This window comes from Ochlerotatus camptorhynchus, unplaced genomic scaffold (assembly GCF_037179485.1).
Source record: "Ochlerotatus camptorhynchus isolate MF236.1 unplaced genomic scaffold, CSIRO-AGI_Acam_v1.1 ptg000328l, whole genome shotgun sequence".
In the NCBI taxonomy this organism is placed as follows: Eukaryota; Metazoa; Arthropoda; class Insecta; order Diptera; family Culicidae; genus Ochlerotatus; species Ochlerotatus camptorhynchus.
The window spans coordinates 3,260,156-3,282,177 of NW_027040816.1; positions in this window are offsets into that span (position 1 = coordinate 3,260,156).

Consider the following 22,022-nt stretch of genomic DNA (forward strand, 5'->3'; position numbering starts at 1 on the left):
ATAGCACGGTGATAGAGGAAATGCTTCGCCAACCCGAGCGTCTGTTCACCATGGAGGTGCGGCTCAAACAGCGTCTGATTTTAATCCAGCGGCTGAATAAGAAATGCTCTTCCCCGGAAGCTACACCTAAGATGGCAGCCCCATCACGGCGGATAGGAGACCTTAGGCCAACCACCTACTGTCTCTGAAACCTTTACAATTGTTACAGAAACCAACAGAGAAAGACATCGAACTGATTTAACGGCAATGACTTTTAGCGCAAAACAACGGACACGAATTGGATCATGGAATGTATTGACGTTAGCCCAGCAGGGTAAACTGGCACAACTCGCCAACGAGGCGCGACGCATGAAGCTAGAAATCCTGGGACTGAGTGAAGTTCGTTGGCCAAACTTTGGAGAACACAAACTGCCGTCGTGACAGGTACTACTATACTCTGGTATTCGAGGTGAAAACGCTCCCCGCCATCGTGGAGTTGGTCTTCTACTTAGCGTCCAGGCAAGTGCTGCGCTCATCAAGTGGGAGCCTGTTAATGAGAGGATAATCGTTGCCAGATTTAGAACACGGGTTCGTAACCTTACTATAATCCAATGTTATGCGCCAACCGATGCTGCCGAGCTACAGGACAAGGAGAATTTTTACAGTCAACTGAATGCCGTCGTGGATAAGGTTCCAAAGGGTGACATCAAGATCTACACTGGCGACTTCAATGCGAAGATCGGCTCCGACAACACGGACTATGAGCGTGTCATGGGACGCCATGGTCTCTGTTTGCAGAATTTTGTGGCAATAACGTCATGGTGATGTAGGGCTCGCTCTTCCCCCATTGGCCAGTGCACAAAGTCACGTGGGTTTCCCGTGATGGACATACCGAAAATCAGATCGACCACATCTGCATCAGCCGAAAATGGAGACGGAGCCTTCTTGATGTCCAGAATAAACGCAGCGCCGACATCGCGTCTGACCATCACCTTCTAATCGGTGAAATCCGCCTACGCATGGCGCGGATCCAGCGACGGGAGGAGAGACTCGGGCGGCGTTTCAACACACGGCGACTTGAAGATCAAGCGGTAAAAAGGTCTTTTGTTGAAGAACTTGAGACTCGAGCTGCGGACGTTCCAGAAGGTGGCAGCGTAGAAGAACAATGGACGGCCATCAAGAATGCCTTTATAGAAACAAGCGAGAACAACTTGGGTGAGCTGCGCACCCAGAGGAAAGAGTGGATCACAGATGAAACCTGGCGGAAGATGGAGGAGCGTACACACTAAGATTTTTTTACAGGAGTCAGTATTTTTTTACTGGGTTTTTGAATTGCTGAAAAAATCGGTAAAAATTCAAATGACCGTTATCCGTAAGGAATCAATGAAATCGATCAATTTTATTTTCTATCATTAAATGGGGCTAACAGAACTAAGTATGTGCAAGTTCAGAACAAATTTTCTCATTAATAAATTTTCCACAGATTTTTAAACTTATACCGAACTGTTCCGCAATTCAAAAACTCGGTAAAACCGTACTGACTCGATTAGTGTGAGAGAAGCAAAAGCCGCGATAGAGCGGGCGATAACCAAAAGAGCCAAGAACGAAGCCCGTCAACGGTACTCGGCTCTAGAGAAGGAAGTCAAGCGCTCTTGCATACGGGACAAGCGAGCGTGGGTGAACTCCCTGGCCGACGAAGGGGAGAAAGCCGCAAACACTGGCGATATACGCCTCCTCTACGATATCTCACGACGCCTGTGTGGAGCAAGGATGAACCCGAGGATGCCAGTGAAAGACACGACTGGACAATTGCTTACCGACCCCACTGACCAGCTGAAACGCTGGTTTGAGCACTTCGAACAGCTTCTTCAAGTTTCGACGGCCAACCAGCCATCAACATCTCGGCATGATCCGCCTAGGGTATGGCGCATCACTCGCGTCAATTCCGAGGCCTCATCACTGCAGGAGATTGAAGCAGCTATCCGAAGCATGAAATCCAACAAGGCTCCAGGGGTCGATGGCATATCATCAGAGATGCTCAAAGCTGACCCCATGCTATCCGCACAAATGTTGCATCAACTATTCTGTAATATCTGGGACACCGCGACTTTTCCGGCCGACTGGATGCAGGGCATCTTAGTGAAGGTCCCAAAGAAGGGGGATCTGACTGTGTGCGACAATTGGCGAGGCATCATGTTACTGTGTGTTGTTCTCAAAGTTCTGTGCAAAGTTATCCTGAATCGGATACAGGAGAAGATCGACGTGACTCTCCGACGGCAGCAGGCAGGATTTCGTGCCGGAATATCTTGTGTGGACCATATTGTCACGCTCCGCATCATCCTGGAGCAGGTTAATGAATTCCAAGAGTCCCTTTATTTGGTATTCATTGACTACGAAAAAGCTTTCGACCGTCTCAATCACGAGAATCTGTGGGGCGCCCTGAGACGCAAGGGAGTCCCGGATAAAATCGTCAACCTCATCGAAGCGCAGTATGAGGCTTTCACGTGCAGAGTTCTGAATAACGGAGCCTTGTCCGACCATATCCGGGTAGTCGCTGGTGTGAGACAAGGACGTATACTATCGCAGCTAATGTTACGCATCGTAATCGACGAGATCATGGTAGGTGTAATTGACCGTGTACCGAACCGTGGGCTGCTTTGACAGCTTATCACTATGGAGCATCTCAACGACTTCGATTTGGCTGATGATGTTGCTCTACTAGCACAACGGCGCTCTGATATGCAGAGTAAGCTCAATGACCTAGCCGAACGCTCCTCTGCGGCGGGTCTCACCATCAACGTCAACAAGACCAAATCGTTGGATATCAACACGGGCAACCCTTCCAACTTTACGGTAGCGGGGCAAGCAGTGGAGAAGGTCGAAAGTTTCCAATATATTGGCAGCCAAATAGCGTCGGACGGCGGGACCAAGAACGACATAGGTGCACGAATCAAGAAGGCTAGGGCTGCCTTTGCGAGTTTACGAAACGTATGGAGATCCAATCAGATAAGTCAACGCACCAAAATCCGAATTTTCAACTCGAACGTGAAATCTGTGTTGTTATACGCCAGCGAGACGTGGTGTGTATCAGCGGAGAATACTCAAAAGCTGCAGGTCTTCATCAACCGATGCCTGCGGTATATAATTCGTGCCTGGTGGCCTCACAACTGGATCTCGAATGCCGAGCTCCATCGTCGATGTCATCAGAATCGAAAGAAGGAAAGAGTAAGTAAGTAAGATTACTTGACGATTTGTTTCAACTGCATGCTTAATAATACTTGTACTATTTTAAATAATAACTTCTGTTCAGGCCTTGTTCACACAAATCTGGAGAACTTATTCAACCACAGCATCGAAATATTTGGTGTTGAATAAGGTATAACGAGAATGTTTTATTCGACTTACAAGAGTTGTAAACAGAGCTTATTCGATCAAATTTTTGATTACTTAGCGTTTATTAGCAGGGTTACTTCCACTCACTTGCTATAAAAAAATGTGTTTCGGAATTATGAAATCATGATATAGTATAATGCTAATTATTGCTTGTAAGTTACAAGAAGAGGTCATGAAGTATATGTTTGACACATAGAATCTGTCAATATTGCTTTCAGTGCGTCACAATCAGCGATTTTACGACTCGTGAGCGCTCACTCTGAGTGAACGCTCACGAATCATAAGATCGCTGATTGTGACGCTATGAAAGCGGAATTGACTGGTTTTATCAGTCAAACACATACTTTACACCATCTTCTTGTTACTTAGAAGTACAACATATCATTATAACATCTAATGATTGTACAATTCCGAAAAACACCTTTTTATAGCAAGTGAGTGGAAGCAACCCTGTTTATTAGACATCATTACTTTTCCATAAACAGTGATGGTATAAAGGTGTATAAAGACGCTTGATTCTCATGTGAAATAATGTTTAATTAGACACTATTATTACTTTATTAAACGATTATTCAACTACGGGATAATTAATCCGAAAATAAGAGCAGGGACAGAGCAGTATTGTTCTTGTTAATGATTGGTTTTGTCGAAGCACGAACCCACCCCACCACACAGATGCTAGAAAACTTATTACATACACACATGTCCTTGGATGGGATTCGAACCATGGCTTTCCTATCACCAGCCGCTTGCCTTGCCATCTGAGCTATCCTAGAATACATCATATGGGCAGCTAAATAAGCAATAAAAGCTTGAATCTGAACTTCTAGCTAGTTCAAGCAGATGTGAGAATGATTAATTCATTCATAGTTGCTTTACATGCGGCCAATGTTACCTCTCCACCTCTCTAATTTCGATGGAAAGGATGCTACCAATTTCGTTTTGTTGTTAGCCTGAAACGGTGTTGTGGAATAATGAGTTAAGGGGGTAGTACCTTTTGAACGTCCAAAAAGTAAGGCATTTTCGTTAATTTTTTTAAGCAATAAAACACTCATATGTTATAACCCATTTATTAGTCATACTTCGAACTACAATTTGTATTTTTTTGAACTCGATTGGCGTCTCCCCGTGGCCGGTGCACCAGGTCGCGCGGGCGTCCTCGCACGGAAGTCGGAAAACGGCGTGGGAAAATGCTCCTTTCCATGTGATCCTGGAACATAAATCGAACAAAAATCCTGATTAGTAATGAAATTTGGGTTAGACATACGTATTCAGATTTTTTGTAAATTAATTTTGTGGCCTAAACAAAACTTGTGGCCTTAGGAAAAAAAAGTCAATTTTTTCACCCTAAAAATGCTTACAAAATCGTGGATTAAAAACCCATTTTTGACAAAATCGAAAATATGGATACGTATTTTTAAGCAGAATTTAATTTTGAACCAGAAAACCTAGGCGATATCCAAATTTGATGATAACTGGTTAGAATTATTTCCCACGCCAGTTTGAAAAACCCCGTTTCGAGATAAACGCGTTTAAAGATAAAATTGCTCTCTCAGCGCGCCGGTACATGTTTTAGGAAATCGCTTCGTAAAGCGGTAAGGAATACTCTGGCGGACTTGGAGTCTTTTCTAAATTAAAGTATACATCCCAAGGAACATTTGCATTTTTTTGAAAAATCAAAGTGTACTCCCCCTTAATACACCGTTTGCAAAGCATTTATAAACCACGCAATTAAAACATTGACGCATAGTGGTATAAGAGCTATTATGCTGACTGTATTCACTTTTATTCAGCAATATTGTTAATGCAGAGCTTTGAGTGGGTTGGTTTATTTCCTTTAAATTCCGTTATAATTGCTTATCTTTTGACAGATACGCGTAATTCGTCTACTACTTGCAGACTTCATCAGTGCCAAGTAAGAGATGAACTAGCCTCAGGCTAAAAATCTCTAAAATAAAGAAAAAAAAAAAAAAAAAAAAAATCAGTGCCAAGTACTCAACACCACTGAAGAATCCATCTTTTATCTACGAGGTATATACTAATCAATAGGTACTAAAAATCAGCAGGTATCCATGTCAAAATTTACCTAACCAGGTACCTAAATTCAGTCTCCAGCAGGTAGAGGCATGCTATGATGTGTTGTTTTAGGTAGCATGCTAAAGAGTCTCGAGTCTCTTTACGAGTGGAAAAGGGTTTAGGCATATTTTGAAATTCCTTTACTAGTCATTTGACAAGCTTATGAGTGGGGGATCCTTCAGCCGAGATAATCTCCCTCATTTCGTTTCCTGGTTTGTGAATCTTTGGTAAACCTTTGATCCTAGGTAGAATACGGTTTGAAACTAGGTTTGAAGCTTTCAATTGATTCGTACTGTTGCCAATAAACGCCTTGCACTCTTTCAACGTTTCATCCACATGTTTAACTATAGATGGAAGGGGGTCAATCCTCAACTGTCTTTATGGACCATTAGTAAATTTTTTCCGTCATCCGATTGTCATAGTCCTATTTGTCCAAAATCAATACTGCATTACCTACCAAGATAGTGTGTGAGCCGTGTATGGAAGGGAAGATGACTCGGTTGCCATACCCCAAGCAGTCCGAGCGGAAGACGACGCAGCCGCTCCAGTTGATCCACACGGACGTCTGTGGTCCGATGAGCAACGTGACTCCCGGTGGAAGGAAGTATTTCTTAACCATCATTGATGATTTTAGCAGGTACGTAGTCATGTATTTGCTCGAACTCGGACCAGAGCTGCAGGAGAAGTCAAGAAGCAATGCAGAGAAGCAGAAACGCACAGGTCACAAGAAACCGTCTATGACAAGGAACAAAGTTGTAGTGAAGAGCAGTTCGGATCAACTTGTCAGGATCGAGCCAGATTTCGTCGATAATGCAAGTATCGATGAGGAACCGGATTGTGAAGGTTTTTCGGATGAGGATTCTGACGACGACGGACCGCAGAGCGGCGAAGAGCAAGTGAACGACGGGCCGCAGGGCTCACCGCGAGTGAACAGCAGGCCGCATCGTAAAAATACCGGAGTACTGCCGGTTAAGTATCAAGATTTTGTCGTCGGACTGGTCAAGATGGAAGATCCGGAACCGAAGAACTACAGTGAAGCAGTGAACAGTGCCGGGAAGGACAAGTGGATTGAAGCTACCCAAGTAACAATTTCCAGTTGAAGAAACGCTTTCGTTTTGATTTTGTTCAGCTGCATGTTGAATAATAATTGCACAGTGTGTTCACCACAACTTTTATAAAACCCTTGTTTACACTGGTTTGGAGAACCTATACAACTGCAACACAAAGGTGTTGTCTAACGTATTCAGTAAAACGTTTATCCAAAATCAATTTCTTGTTGAAGAAACGCTTCCATTGTGATTTTATTTAACTGCATGCTGAATAATAACTGCACAATTTGTTTATTACAACTTCTGTAAAACTCTTGTTTACACTGGTTTGGAGAACCTGTTCAACTACAGCATTATATGTATACGCGGTATAGGAGTAGAAGCAACTTTTATACAACGTTTATAGATACATATTTAAACTCAAGCTTTATTATTTTGGTGAAAGTTCTTATACAACGTTTGTAGACACTTCTTGACAGCTGCTTTGAAATTTAGTAGAGAGTAAACCTGAGAGGCGTTTGTAGCACTCTTTTATGACTCCTAAATAATCATTGTACAGCAAGCGGTGAAAAGCGTTTATAGCACTTTTCAATGACTCATTAATAACCGGATAGGAGCAACTTTTATACAACGTTTATAGATGCATATTTAAACTCAAGCTTTATGAAAGCTCTAATACAACGTTTGTAGACACCTCCTAACAGCTGCTTCGAAATGTATTAGAGATTGAACCTGAGAGGCGTTTGTTACACTCTTTTACACGAAACGAAAATCAATTATTTTATTCATGTGTTTCACTTATACATTTTTGCCAAAGCATCAGCCTTATACATTCCATAAGACAAACCACATAGGTCCTACAAGAATGCATAAAAGGTATGTGTAACCGCTTATACATTTCATTTGACACATGAGCTTCATTAACTTTTTGCAAGGCGTCTGCTTATTAGTTGACTTATACATTTTATGAATAATCAGCAATAGAAATTTGCCAAAAGGTATAAGGAGATTTCTATCCGTGTATGACGCCTAAATAATCACTATACAGCAAGCGGTGAAAAGCGTTTATATCACTTTTTAATGACTCCTTAATAACCGTTGTGTAAGTACTCACAATATTCACAGATTAAAATTAGTTTAACAATTGTCGTGGTACGCCAAAATAATTGCTTGTACAGTTTTTATTAATTTAATTTATTTGTGCACATTGAAAAAATATGTAATTATGCCATAATTCACATTCTGTGATCATGGAGGAAGTAGTAACAAGCATCTGTTTAATCTTTGATTGATATTCTTTCAATTAATCTCTCTAATCATTAATTGAGAGAATTGATCTAGAAATGTTATCGTTGATTATATGATATATGTCTTAAATTAATGTTTGCATTTATTAATAACACCTATATATAATTTACCTCTACTCCACCGAGGGGGGTTTCTCGAAGCAAGATTCGAACTCATGATCCCCGGATTGCCAGCCGCTTCTGTTTCCATCTGCTCTATTATTGAATACATATTTTGATCATATGAGAGAAGTATATGAAGCTCATCTTGAGTGACTTCTCTTGCAGTCTAATAATCATTGCCTTATGGTCATATAAACGTGCCTATCACTTGTGCTATTTTTAGCAACAAAATTGTGGTTGGTGGTTGGTCGAACGTAAACAATCATTAAAGAGTGCTCCAAGCAGCTTTTGAAGCGTTTAACCATTTGGTTAAAAGGCAATACAACTACATTCTTGTACAACTGTGGAAGCTATTATTCAACGTTTGATCAACTCAGGTGTTGTATAAGAGCTCCCAATGCTTTGTTTTGATGCGTTTATTCCACGTCCTATATGGCTCCTGTCAAACAGTTTAACCGAACGTAAACAATCATTTAAGAGTGCTCCAAACAGTTTTTGAAGCTTTTAACCAAATGGCAATACAACTACATTCTTGTTCAACTCTGGAAGCTATTATTCAACGTTTGATCAACTCAGGTGTTGTATAAGAGCTCCCAATGGTTTGTTTTGATGCGTTTATTTCACGTTCTATATAGCTCTTGTCAATCAGTTTAACAAAGGTGCTATAAAAGTTATCGTAGGTCTTATAAAGCATATAGTTAAACCGAATGTAAACAATCATTTAAGAGTGCTCCAACAGCTCTTAAAACTTTTAATCAAACGGCAATACAACTACATTCTTGTTCAACTCTGGAAGCTATTATTCAACGTTTGATCAACTCAGGTGTTTTATAAGAGCTCTCAATTGTTTGTTGGGTATGGACGCTGAATACCAGTCATTATTGTCGATGAGCACCTGGCCGTTGGTTCCGCTACCGGAGAATCGACGAGCAATTGGCTCGAAATGGGTATTCAGGAAGAAGAAGGACTTCGCTGGCCAAGTGGTGCGCCATAAGGCTAGGCTAGTTGCCCAGGGGTGCGAACAGCGTTACGGCAGTGATTTTGGTGAAGTTTTCACGCCGGTTTCAATGCCGTCGACATTCCGGGTATTCTGACAACAGCAGGACACAGAAAGCTTCAAGTACGCCACATCGACGTGAAGAATGCTTACCTGAATGGAAGATTAAGTGAAGAAATTTATATGCGGCAGCCCCCGGGATACGCGGAGCCCGGAACGGAGGAGTTGGTATGCAGGCTGCACCGTAGTTTGTACGGGCTGAAGCAGGCGGGACGCGTCTGGAATGGAACTGTGAAGAAAGTACTCCTGAGTTTGGGATTCCAGCAATCGGATTCAGATGCTTGCCTTTTTTCGAAGCAGTTAGACAACGGTGAGTGGCTATACCTTCTAATATATGTAGATGACATTGTATTGGTTGGTGGAGATGAGCATCAGCTGGACCTCTTGGAGCAACAATTGATCAAGCATTTCCAAATCTCGTCGTTGGGACCGATAAGCCATTTTTTGGGTACAAGGTTGACAAGAGCAACGATGGATTCTATTCCCTCAGCCAGAAAGCGTTCATCAATGAAATCGCTGAACGCCATGGATTAAACGGAGCCAAGACATCGAGATACCCTCTGGACACAGGGTACATGAAGCAGACAGACTCCGAACCTTTAATCGATAACGTTCAGTACCACAGCCTTGTTGGTGCGCTGTTGTACCTGGCAACGCATCAAGGCCGGACATTGCAGCATCGGTGTCCATCCTCAGCCGTTGCACCAGCCACCCTACGCAGCGTGATTGGGTGGAACTGAAGCGCGTGGTTCGTTACTTGGTCGGTACTGAAAACTTGGTTTTACGTCTTGGAGATCAACGAAACGATGAACTGACGCTGATTGGATACAGTGATGCAGACTGGACAGGAGATACCTCAGACCGCAAGTCTACCAGTGGATTTGTTTTTATGTTGGGAAGCGCCGTGGTCAGCTGGGGTAGTAGAAAGCAGAACTGTGTCACAATGTCTACTATGGAAGCAGAATATGTCGCGCTATCGGAGGCGGTACATGAGGCAGTGTGGCTACGACGCCTGTTGTCCGAATTGGGTGTTGAACAGCAACAGCCAACGACGATTAACGAAGATAACCGCAGCTGTATCGACTTCGTTTCCCTCGAGCGCCAAAACAAGCGCAGCAAGCACATCGATACTCGACAACATCATGCGAAGGACTTATGTACGAACGGATTAATTCAACTGGTCTACTGTCCAACTGATAGGATGGTGGCCGATGTTTTCACCAAACCTTTAGGACCGCAGAAGATCAATCAGTATGCAGCGGATCTAGGGCTAGCCAAGCTGATTGAAGGAGAGTTCGTTCAGTAGTTCAACGAGGAGGAGTGTTGAACGTATCTATATTTTTATCATAGGGGCGCTGATCCACTGAACTAAAATTACAAAGCGCCCTATGCTCACCTTTTGTTATTTCTCTTGTAACTTTTTCCTTGCCGATAATACATAACACGTTTGCAATCGAAAGGTTGTGTCGCGAATAATTGTCCGAGTAAATATCACATTTTCCCCACGCGGTAATCGGATTCCCTGTGCTGTTCTCGCCTGTTGTGGCCATTTCCTTCCAACAACAACCTTAAGCAAGATCCGAGAAAAATATCGAAGGAATCGTGTTCTGATTTAAATAAAGGAAAATACTGAAAAATTCAAAATTAAATGCTAAAGAAAGTTTCACGATAATTCAGCACAGAACTCCAAGGTATTCTGAGGAGAATTCAAAGGATTGTGAAGGAGGGTTTTGCGAAAGGTCAAATAATTTCAAAGATTTAAGATAATTAAGAGCTGACCATTTTTGAGCTGAAGAAACATATATTTGCTTGATTAGGCTCAACCTATTATTCAATATTTTCAATTGAGTTTGAGAATTAGCATGGGAACCAAGGCAAATTTTGATCATTTCTTAAGGAAGTTCAGGAAACATTCTGGGACAGGTCGATAACTTCCACAGGACGTCCGGATAAACTCTAAAGGACCGTCTTACAACAAGTTCATTCGATGGAAGAACACAAGACATTGAAACAACATGCATCTGAATAATGGAAATCACACTTCCGGTAACTTCAATGGAAGAAGTATGAAGTGACTTGAAAGCGAACTGCAGAAGTTGTACATCGTCCAACTTTCTGGGCGTCCAATTCGCAGTTTATGTGAGGTCACTTTTTGTGCAATTGAATTCCACATTTGTGTTTCCGAAATTGCTCGAATCTCAAGTAGACTAAGTTTGATAGAAAAAAATGAGGGGCTCGTGGATTTTCCTATGTTTCGAGGGGTGCATCGATTAGCTTGCGACCGAAGAGAGTACCAGAGCTGAGCCAAAAAGTTGAGCACGTTTCTTCGGGACCTTCTGGTCTTAGAGTTACCTCTATGTCCGAAACGTTACTACGAAACTCTGAGCATCGAACGGAAGGAGAAATGCGGTCAGAATTGATGTTCTATTAGTGATCAGGATCACAAGCGTGTCGTGAAAGCGTTCAAGCGGAATCCCAATGCTTCGGTCAGGGATGTGGTCAAAAAGTCGAATCTGTCCAAGTCTTTCGTCCAGAGAGCCAAGGACCTGGAGCAAAAACACACCAATCAAATGGGTACTTTTTACTCATGCTTAGATAAATTATAACGGCTAAAAAGTACCCATTTTGTTATGTATTCATTGAATACTCACTAATGAACAAAGTTGGTTTTACTCATTTAATGAGTTAAGCCACTTTTCTTCAAAATGGGTACTTTCAAGTTACCGTGTAGTGGCATATCGATCGATTCCATGCTGATTTCCTCTTCCAGCGTTCTGTTTTGACCATGGGAAGAGTTGCACCCAAATTGCATCTTGCGTGTGACTTATCTTATCTTATCAGCTGTGGGTATTTCCATTGGAATTCACTTTTCTTCAGTGTCAACATTGTTAGGTAGCTTCCAATAGGAAGTTAATGGAAAATTTTGCGCAAACAACTTTTTGCCAACCGGCTAGCAGTTAGTTAGTGGTGGGAAAATTTCAGTAGTTAGTCATCAACTTCTTACCTTTCGACGGACATTTCGGACACAATCAACTGGGGCACTTTTTTCTTTCGATTATTTCACATGCATTTGCTCCAGTTTTATTCAATGTTTGCACTTACGTCTAGCATTTTTTTTCGCTTCACTTTACGATGACTCTTATTTCTGCCTATGTTTTGTTGGTTTTCTCACTGATTATACAATTACAAAAATATAATAAATATATTTGTATGTTTTCTGCTTATCTGTTCTTTTTTTTTTTTTTTTTCGTTAGTTATCTGATTTGCCACCATGTGGTTCTACCGTGATCGTTATCCATATGCATATTTCATACCTCCCGGAAGGACATTTGCTTCAGGTATGTATGTTTCTCGGTCGTATTTGTTTTTTCACTTTCTTCTGGATATAGGATAGGTAGCTAGGAAGAGAACAAGTTCTATCAGGTTTTGGTATTTACAAAAAAACATTCTCCTCCGATCGGATCCGATTTCCATCTGAATTGTATATCCATCGAAAATAGGTACCAAAGTGGTGTGAAATTTGCCATTTCCATCGCATTGATGCATTGATTTTCCACTTTCCTTGTTTTACGTTTGTTAAAATGATATGCAAAAGTACATACTCGCTCCATTTTCACCTGTCCGCTGTCTCAATAGTACGAATACATTCCAGTTAGTTGTTGTTTCTTTGTTTCCGTCGGTGTTTTTTTTTTGATTACTTGTGAAAAATATTGTTACAATATTACACGTCTTGTTATATTAAAAAAAAAAAACAATGGCTGCAGCTGAATAAATTCTCTGTTGCATCTTACAGAAAAAACTGTGTTCACAAATATATGGATATATTTTTCATACGATTTCGATGCGTCGTCGGTATATAAATATATGTTTTCAATTCATATACGGGGGATATCGACGATTTCAAGTCACATGTAAAAAACTAATACAAAATCTATTAGTTATGTTTATATACTTTCTGTTTGCGATTTTTGTCTCTCTTTACCCTCGCTATGCAATATTTATACAACAATATAGAGAATATAAAATACATCATTCAGTAGTAGTAGTAGGTGGATGTTTACAAATGTTCGGTTGATTTCCCTCGTTCCGCCTCATTGTTTTTACAAAGTTCAAATAGAAAAAAAAAACAACTGAAAATAATCACAACGAAAGAGGAAAAATTTAAAAACGATATTTCTCGATTAGTTTTTCAATGCGACGCATCAGCTTTTGTAAACAATGCATTTGATCGTAGCTTTAGTTATGCTAAACCGACGAAAAAGTAATCGAGATTTGCTCCCTATTGATTGGTAGTTTATGTTTTTTTTTTCGTTTGCTTTGCGAATTACATTCGCACTGATTTCACATTCCTTCGTGCCTATTTTGATTTGCAAATAATGCAAATTCTCCTACCACACACACTAGAGTATTGTTTCCCCTTACATGCATTAACAAATAAAATGATCACATTGGTTGTTGGTTGGTTGGTTGTATGCTTGTGTTTGCGTCCACCTTTTTCCCCATTTCTTATTATTTCTGACCTTCTACACTAGAAGAAAAACTATGCTTGAAATTGCCACTTAATCCACATAGAGCTTAAACAAACTAAAACGGTATTAAAGCTATTTTTGCTGTATAGTAATTAACGAAACGAAACGAAACGAAAAATATCACTAATGCGCTTATAAATTGGTTCTTCTTAGTAGAAAAAAAAACCTAAATCTAAAATTTACTAAACGCGTGTGGGGCAAAGTTAGATTCTCATTCCTAATCGGTATATAGATACATGTAGACAAGCGAAAAAGCTAAATACTATCTCACTATGAACCGTATGCAATACTTATATCTACGTATGTGTGTATTTGCAAATGTGTGTGTGTGTGAGGGTGTGAACTACTATTTTCTTCTAAAGATTTATCATACAACCTAGGTAGTAGCGAACTTAGGCAACCATAGAAACAAAATGATCTCATCTTCTGCTTGCTTGCTGGTTTCGCGATTGGCACTTTTTACTGTTTCTGTTTTGCTTCGTCGGAAGGTAGGTACATTATTGCAGCGTGGTGTACTGGATTGGAGGTGCTGGGATTGGGTTGTTCAACTGTGAAATGGCCGATGTTAGTTGCAGCAAAGTGCATTCATTGAAGATAAGTGTATTTCTAGATAGAGCTGGAATTAGGGCGTGACAGCTTTTGTAAACGATGACTTCTCGAGATGACTTCAAGACATTCAAAGCTCGCTCACATAAATCAACATCACCATCAGGTAGGGGAAGTCTTCCCCTATCCGATGGTTGTATTGGTTAACGTGGGCGTGCCTTGAATTCTTAGATATCATCGAGAGAATTCATTGTTTACAAAAGCTGTTACGCCCTAATTCCAGCTCTATCTACTTTACAGATTGGCTGACACTGTCCCAGACGACATTTCCGAATTCCTAAACTGACTGTCAGAATTATTGATTCTGTATTACGGCTTATAGTCGTTATATTTAACCCAGGTAATCATGACAGCAGTAGGTCTCTTTTCTTCATTCAAATTGTTTTCAATAATCAAACGTCATGATTACCTGGGTTTTGTCAAATAAGGTAAATATTTACACTGCTTGTACCAAAGAATTGGTGTATCCAATGATGGAGAACGATCACTTCGGTGGCACAAAAGTCATCCAAGAACACTTTGCTTGAAGCCGATTTGTTTGGCTCTTTTGTTCGATTATACGTCAGTTATTGACAGCTGTACGAGTTTCAGCTCCGTCTATGCGTTTGTTCGAACGGCCATGGTAACGTTGTGGTATTGATAAAAAAAATTCTCAAGTGAATAGTGTTTTCAATTGTTCTCTCGGTGTTTTTAAGTTTTGTTTCTTTCGCTCTTTGAAATTAATAGAAAGAAGTGCATGACAGTGAGTTCGCGGTGGCTTCAAGAAAAAATGACCGTCCTATCGGTTGGTCATTAGACTGATTCAAAATTTGACTTTTTCGCTCCACAGTGCTTAAATGGTTTCAAATCGGGTCCTGATTAGCCTCCCAAAGTTACAACTCATTTGGTAAGAAACAGACTTCGTACAAGCCATTTGAAGTTTACATGTAAATTACTATGGGAAATCTCAACTTTTTGTTCATTACCTTCTAGTCTTTTTCCATAATGAGCTGCGAAACAGTTTGATAGCAATTATTATAGAAAATTTTCTCAGCTACAACTTTGCTGAAGATTGTTTCTATGTAAAACGAGACAGGAAAAAGTTATTAATTATTTAAGAGATTGGTAAACTTATGACATGATCAAGCAGCTGCTCTGTAGGCAACACTGTATTTTGCAGTGTGACATAGTAGCCATGATTTTTGTGTCCTATTCAACGCCCCAGAAACACCAATGTTGCCTGCTGAGCAGCTGATTGAGCATGATCATAAGGCATCAGCGTATTTAACCATTGATAACTTTCGATCCTTTAATCAAAAAGTGCTCCTGAGCAATGTTGTAGCTGGGAAAATTTCCTACAAGTACAGTTGAAAGTTTTTAAAGCAGACCGATATGGTGAATTATTAGATAGACATGAACAAAAATATTGGTTTTATCATAGTAATTCCCATACAAACTTCAAATGGTTTGTGCCATCTCAGTTTTTCACCAAATGGGTTCAAATGTTGATAGGTTAGTCAGGATCCTATTTGGAATCGTTTAAGTATTGTGGAGCAAAAATGTCAAATTTCGCATAACTCTATTGGTCATACTCGGATGGGTGAAACTCATCGCTATGCCATGATGATGGTAACGTATGACCGAAGATTAAAATCATTCCAACATCAACGCCACCGCTATCACTGACGGCAGCTTCAAGAACCAACGGCCGTGCCACAGGATTGAGAACGATCTGCTCGCGCACGAAAAGTAGGCCAGCCTATGAAAAATGCGATACTAGCAAATGCTGTAATTATCAGTTACGTCTACGGCCGTCTCAACACTTTCCAACAGGAGTTCCCTCGGACCGGATTACCTATTGAAGCTCCTCCAGTAGAAGAGGAAGAAGGTGCTAGAATGGCAGTAGCAGGAGCACCGGATAATAAAAAAACCCATTATCTTGGATGGGTTGGATCCAGACTATGAATGGAAGACTCCCCGAAGCAATTTTTGAGAAGAGTATACATACACTGGCTAAATCATGCAGATGCCAAACCTGATACAATCCAGTATTTTATCAGTATAAATACTCAGAGGGAGAGATGGGCGGAGATAATGTTTTGAGCCAAATGAACTGTCAAAATCTGAGCCAATCGAACATTCCCATTAGATTGTTTTCTTATTCTTACTGGAATAAATTTGAGAGTATTGCAATCGAACAGAAATTCAATCACCTTTATGTTTTGTGTGCTTCTCAAAATCAAATAGTTTTGGTAATCAAAAGCAATATTCTAACTCTATTGATTAATTGATCTTCGCCGGTTAATGAATGGCACAAAGAAATGTGCAAAATATTGCGATGCAATCAATTATTATTTTGCCTAAATCCAATCGAATCAAAAATACAAGTCATATGAAATGCTAGCTTCTAGCAAGGGTTGCAAGATAATTTAGAAACAAATCCGTGCTGCCCTCTGAGTATTTCTATTTATGAGCGCTCATGGCCGCCACAATCTAGCTTATTTTCTGGTAGGGAACATTCGATTTGATGTTTGGGTTATGTCGTTTGACGTATAAACGATCAAATTTGACCGTTTACAGGTCAAACGACACAAGCCAAACTTCAAATCATATCGTAAAATACTGGATAGGCAAAATGCTTTATCAAACAGCAGACGCTGGCATTGCAGAACCAGAAGTGCCGGAGAAGTGAAGAAGGTTTAATCCTTAAGTAAGTTGAAAAAAACTGTAACACAAATCATAAATAGCTGTAAAAGGGTAGAGAACTACTTCGGCTTAATCGCCCATTTTGGGCCTATCGAGCAGAAAACTTCAAATAAATCCATGATTTCAGAGTTAAAAAGTCAATTATCCGTTTGGTTCGATACTTTAGATAATAAGCTACCGAACGAAGTCAATGAGAATCAATTTTTATCTTCATCCGATAGGCCGAAGTGGATTCATTGGCGTTTCAAAGCGTTTAGGCCGAATTTAGAATCCATAAACCGAGTTTGGCGTCAAGAAGCAGTGTTAGACTTTTGACAATATCTCAACGATTGGTTTCTCTTTATAAAATCTTACGGTACGTACGGAAAGGTAAATAAATTTGGAAGCCATCAGTAATAATAACATTCCGTTTGGTGCTAAACTGCGCTAGAATAAGAAATACTAAGTGCGGGTTGTGCTTAATAGGCCGGAAATGGGGTGGTTAACCCTATTCGATTTCCGAATAGATTGATTACAATGGCTCCAAAAAAGGAAAAGTTGTCTGTTGTGAAGAAGAAGACTGATAGTAAGAAGAAGCCGGATGTTGTGTACCAGATTGAAGGTTTATCAGAATTCCATGTGTACAAAGTTCCACTTGAGTCATCCCAAGCTATAGATACACCTGGTCTAGGAAGAGTTGTGCGATTTATACATAATGTGGAGTATGGAGCCAATGTAGATTTACCCCGGTAGCTATTCACAAGACGAACTCCGAACCCTGAGTATGTGGAAGCGAGCACCATTAGTGCCAGCAAGATCACCGAATCTCATCCCAATGCCTCCAGCATTGACTCGCAGTTTGACTCCGCACCAATCTGTGTCAACAGTCAGTAGCGGTACTATTCTTCCAGTGATGAACCGAACTTACAATCCTCTCGGGATCTCACATTTGGAGGAAAATGACTCATATCATCGACTGATGCTACAATCTTCGATGACATGGACCCAAGTATCTTGGAAATACAATTGGAAGCAGAGGAACTTGGAGTAATGATCGATAAAAAGACTTCCAATCTCTGCTGGTCATATGAATGCCGCACCAGAAATGGTGTAGTAGATATCGACTCACTCATGAAAGGTCTAAACATTCTCCTGCGTCAAGCAGATATATTAGAAGATGTGAAAGTCTCCGAGATGGAGCTATTGGGTAATCGGTTGGGGGCTCATGTGAGTCCAATAAAACATGGACTGGCCCACCAGATGACGCCAATGAGAGAATCTCCCTCAATAGTCGAGCTACCTAAGGGAGCTATTAAGAAGACTACTAAAGTCTGTCAAGAGCGTGGTTCCGTATCAACGTCTACTGATCAAGATGCGTTAAATGATTTGCTGCAAAGACAGACATTGAATTCACCGGATCCGCCTATCAGGCAGCCTGTAATGGTTTCTGAAGTTCCAACAGTCAGACCGGCACCATTAGTTGCTCCGTCTGTCACCAAATCAAATCTGAACTCTCCGAACGCTGTTCGATCAGCAATCTCGGGCCCAACGTTGGGCGCCAATGTTACAAGTTCTCCAAATAGGATGAGATACTTGTCTTGCTCCAATCAGGTTTCTACCACGATAGCTTGCTATAGCCCAGGGGCCATCGTAGTAGAAATCTGATTGGAGCAAGACAAGTTTCTCATCCTATTTGGAGAACTTGTAACAATCTTCCGGAGGACCATTGCATAGTTCCCAGCGTCCATTTTCTGGTCAAAACTCTGATTTCATTGTGATAAGACGTCTTTGAGTGGTTTCGAAAAAAACGCAGAGCTCTAGAATCTGTTTCATGAATTGACCACTTTTACGGATGTTCCGAATCTTTCAATGAACCATCCCGTAGTCCCCAGCATCAATTTTCTAGTCACAACTCCGAATTCATATTGATATGACGTCCATGAGTGGTTTCGAAAAAACCGTGGAGCTCTAGGATCAGTTTCATGAATTGACTTCTTTTACGGATGTTCCGGATCTTCCACCGGACCAGTCTTGTGACTTACCGAGAACTGACTATTCCCAAAAGGTGACCAACTATCTGCCTAACAACTTCTCCAAAGACATCAGGAAGTTATCTCTTCAAATTGCCGTACAATCAGTGTTTGGTCCCAATAAGCTCAAATCCCATATGCTACGTGTATTCGTTAATGCCGGATCGACCGTACTATAGGAATCCGGCTAGAACGAATCCGTACTATAGGAATCTTGACTGTATATTAAGGCTGTGTTCCATTTGGTGAATTTGCGCTTCAATTTGACAGATGGAAAATTTTCGAATAAACCTGCTATTCTACCAGACTTACTTTTGACAGGCACCTTTTCGAGAATCGGACGATAAACAACAGAGAGATTTTCGAACATAATTAGGGTAAATGTTGGCTTCGGTACCCATTGACTATTTTCGGCAACCAAAATTTAAACGTTAATTTCACTATGTTTTCCCATCAACGCACTTCCCTGAATGTGTCCAAACGATTGTTTAGCCTTTCAGCTTCAATCTGATTATATTTGAACGATCGAGCAATCCAGTAATGCTACATTTTTCTTCAAATAAAGCATACGCACTACAAAATGAGGTTGATTTCGAGTTGCCGATAATAGAACAGCTGGTTAACACGCAGTTCTAATGGGAAGGTTGCCGAAGAAAAAGAGACTGCCGACAATAGTCACACTCACCTGAGAAGTTTGGAGCGTTGTAAAAACGCTTTCAAAACGTTTTGAAAAATTCTGTCGATTGGAATGGATAGAGAAGCAAGCAGCAGATGAATGTAAACAAACAGACACATCATATATGTGCGTGACGCTGAGAAAATGCTAGTAGAAGTGCAGACGCTGCTTAGATTGACGAGAATACGTAAATTCCCCTATTTATTTTAGAAGTGTCAAATTCAAGTGAAAATCAGGAAAGGAACTTCGATTCAAAAAGCTGCTCCAATGTTCATTGGAAAACACTACCGCACCTAGCGGTAGAAGGTATCTTCTGCCTGCAGTTAAGATAGGCAGCATGCTATGATAGTGTGAGTGCGCATGGAAAGCTCGCATCACTTGTTGCGATGCGCTTGTTGTCTATCAATTTAAGTGTATTGCTCATTGAATCACACTACTGTTAACAGATGGATTGGAAGTGTTTTGCATTTCAATGCGATGTGAATTGCTTGTTCTGCAAGGTAAATATCGAAAACATGAGTTGTGACTGCATCCTTATCAACCAGCCTCGTACATGAGACTAAGGCTGTGTTCCATTTGGTGAATTTTTACTTAAATTTGACAGATGGACTTTTTTTTTTAAATTAACCTGCTATTCCAGCAGACTTATTTCTGACAGACAAGGAATCAATTTTGACAGACGCTTTCTCGAAAATCAGCCAATCAACAACAGAGGGATTTTCGAACATCTTAATTTATTTTCGAAGTGTCAAATCTAAGTGAAACAGCCTAACAGTGGCCCAGTGAGATTGAACGAAGACAACGGCAGCAGCACACCCCAACAGTCCAGGCTCATATCCCAAATCAGACAGGTGACTGGTAATTCGTATTACACCCGAAAGAAGGTGAAAGAAGAATTCTAGCGAAGACAACATATCAAGAAGGCTGGCAACTCTTCCATTTTCTCGTACGGCTGCTATGAGACAGGTACAATCGCGTCATCTGCCGCTCAAAGGTATATGCTCCGAACGAATTGGATAGCAAAGGTTCCATCCTCAGAAGAAAGGTTTGTGCATTTGCTCATTTTTCTATGCGTTGCCTTCACCTTCACTCGTGCACAGCGCTATTGTGTCTGTCGCTCGGATTCAGGCAAAGTTGCCAGTCTTCTTGATATGTTGTCTTCGATTCTAGAAATGATTATTGAGAATCACAAACCGGGATTCTTCATAATCCTGGATTGGGGCTCTAGAGAATCACATTTAAGAATTCGAGAGAATCCCAATCTAGGATTCTAGAAAATTCCAACATTCTAATGAATCCTAATCCAGTAATGTGGGGAATTGGATTTCGAGATTCTAGAGAATTCTACATCAACAATTGAAAAGAGCGGATCGACCATTTACAAACAACGGCTTTAAACGCAAAGTTTCTCGAGAATCAAAACACACCCACGCCAACTAACAATACCATTCGATAAAAGAAGTTTGCTCTATCAGAATCTGATGCTGGATTGCGTCAATATATTATCTCTAGAATCCTAGATTGGGATTCTCTTGAATCCTGAACTGGACTTTTTGAGAATCCCAGACTGGGCTTTTTTTTAAATCCCAGATTGTAATTCTCTCTAATTCTTAAATGGAATTCTCTAGAGTGCTAATCCAGGATGCTGAAGAATCTCGGATTGTGATTCCCAATATTGGGATAAGATTATCTAAGTTCGCAGTCTGGGATTTTCTCTCATCCTGAATTGAAATTCTCTATAATGGCGGATTGGATTCTTGAATCACAAATTGGGTTTCTCTAGAATCTGGGATTAGTTTTTTTTTCAGGAATTCCGGATTAGAATTCTCCAAAATCCCGGATTGCGATTCGCTAGAATTCCATATTGAGGTTCTCCAAAATCAAATATTAGGATTTTCTAAGATAAGAGATTGTTATTTTCCAGAATTCCGGTTTAGCATTCTCTAGAAGCCCGGATAAACACGAGGGGAGCGACACACCTAAATCTCAATTCTAGACGCTCAACAATTCGCACACTATCGAATCAATGTTCGCAAAATCTTCTTTCATTTCTCGCATCTACTTGCATGGCGCATCATCTTTTTGCAGGAAAACTTCAGGATCGTCATCAATCTTCTTTCTATCTATTCAGCGTGCGTACAGCTATACTCATCTAAACAAAAAATTTCCTGCATCGTAGTTAGAGTCGCACCCCTCGGATAGCTGGAGTTCTCTAGAATCTCAGATTTTAATTTTCCAGAAACCTAGATTGGGATTCGCTATAATCACGGATGAGAATTTTCTAGTATTCCGGACTAAGATTAAGATCTGTCTTCTGTAATTGAGATTTTACAAAATTCCAGAATGGTATTTATGAAAATTCCAAATTAAAATCCTCTAGCATCTCAGATTATGGTGCTCTACAATCTGGAATTAATTGCTTTTAGAATTACGGATTGACATTCTCCAAAATCCCGGACTGCGATTCTCCAGAACTTCAGGCTGGGAAATTTTTAGAAATGCCAGATTTTGAATATCAGAATCTGAATCATAATACATGATTTCGATTCTAATG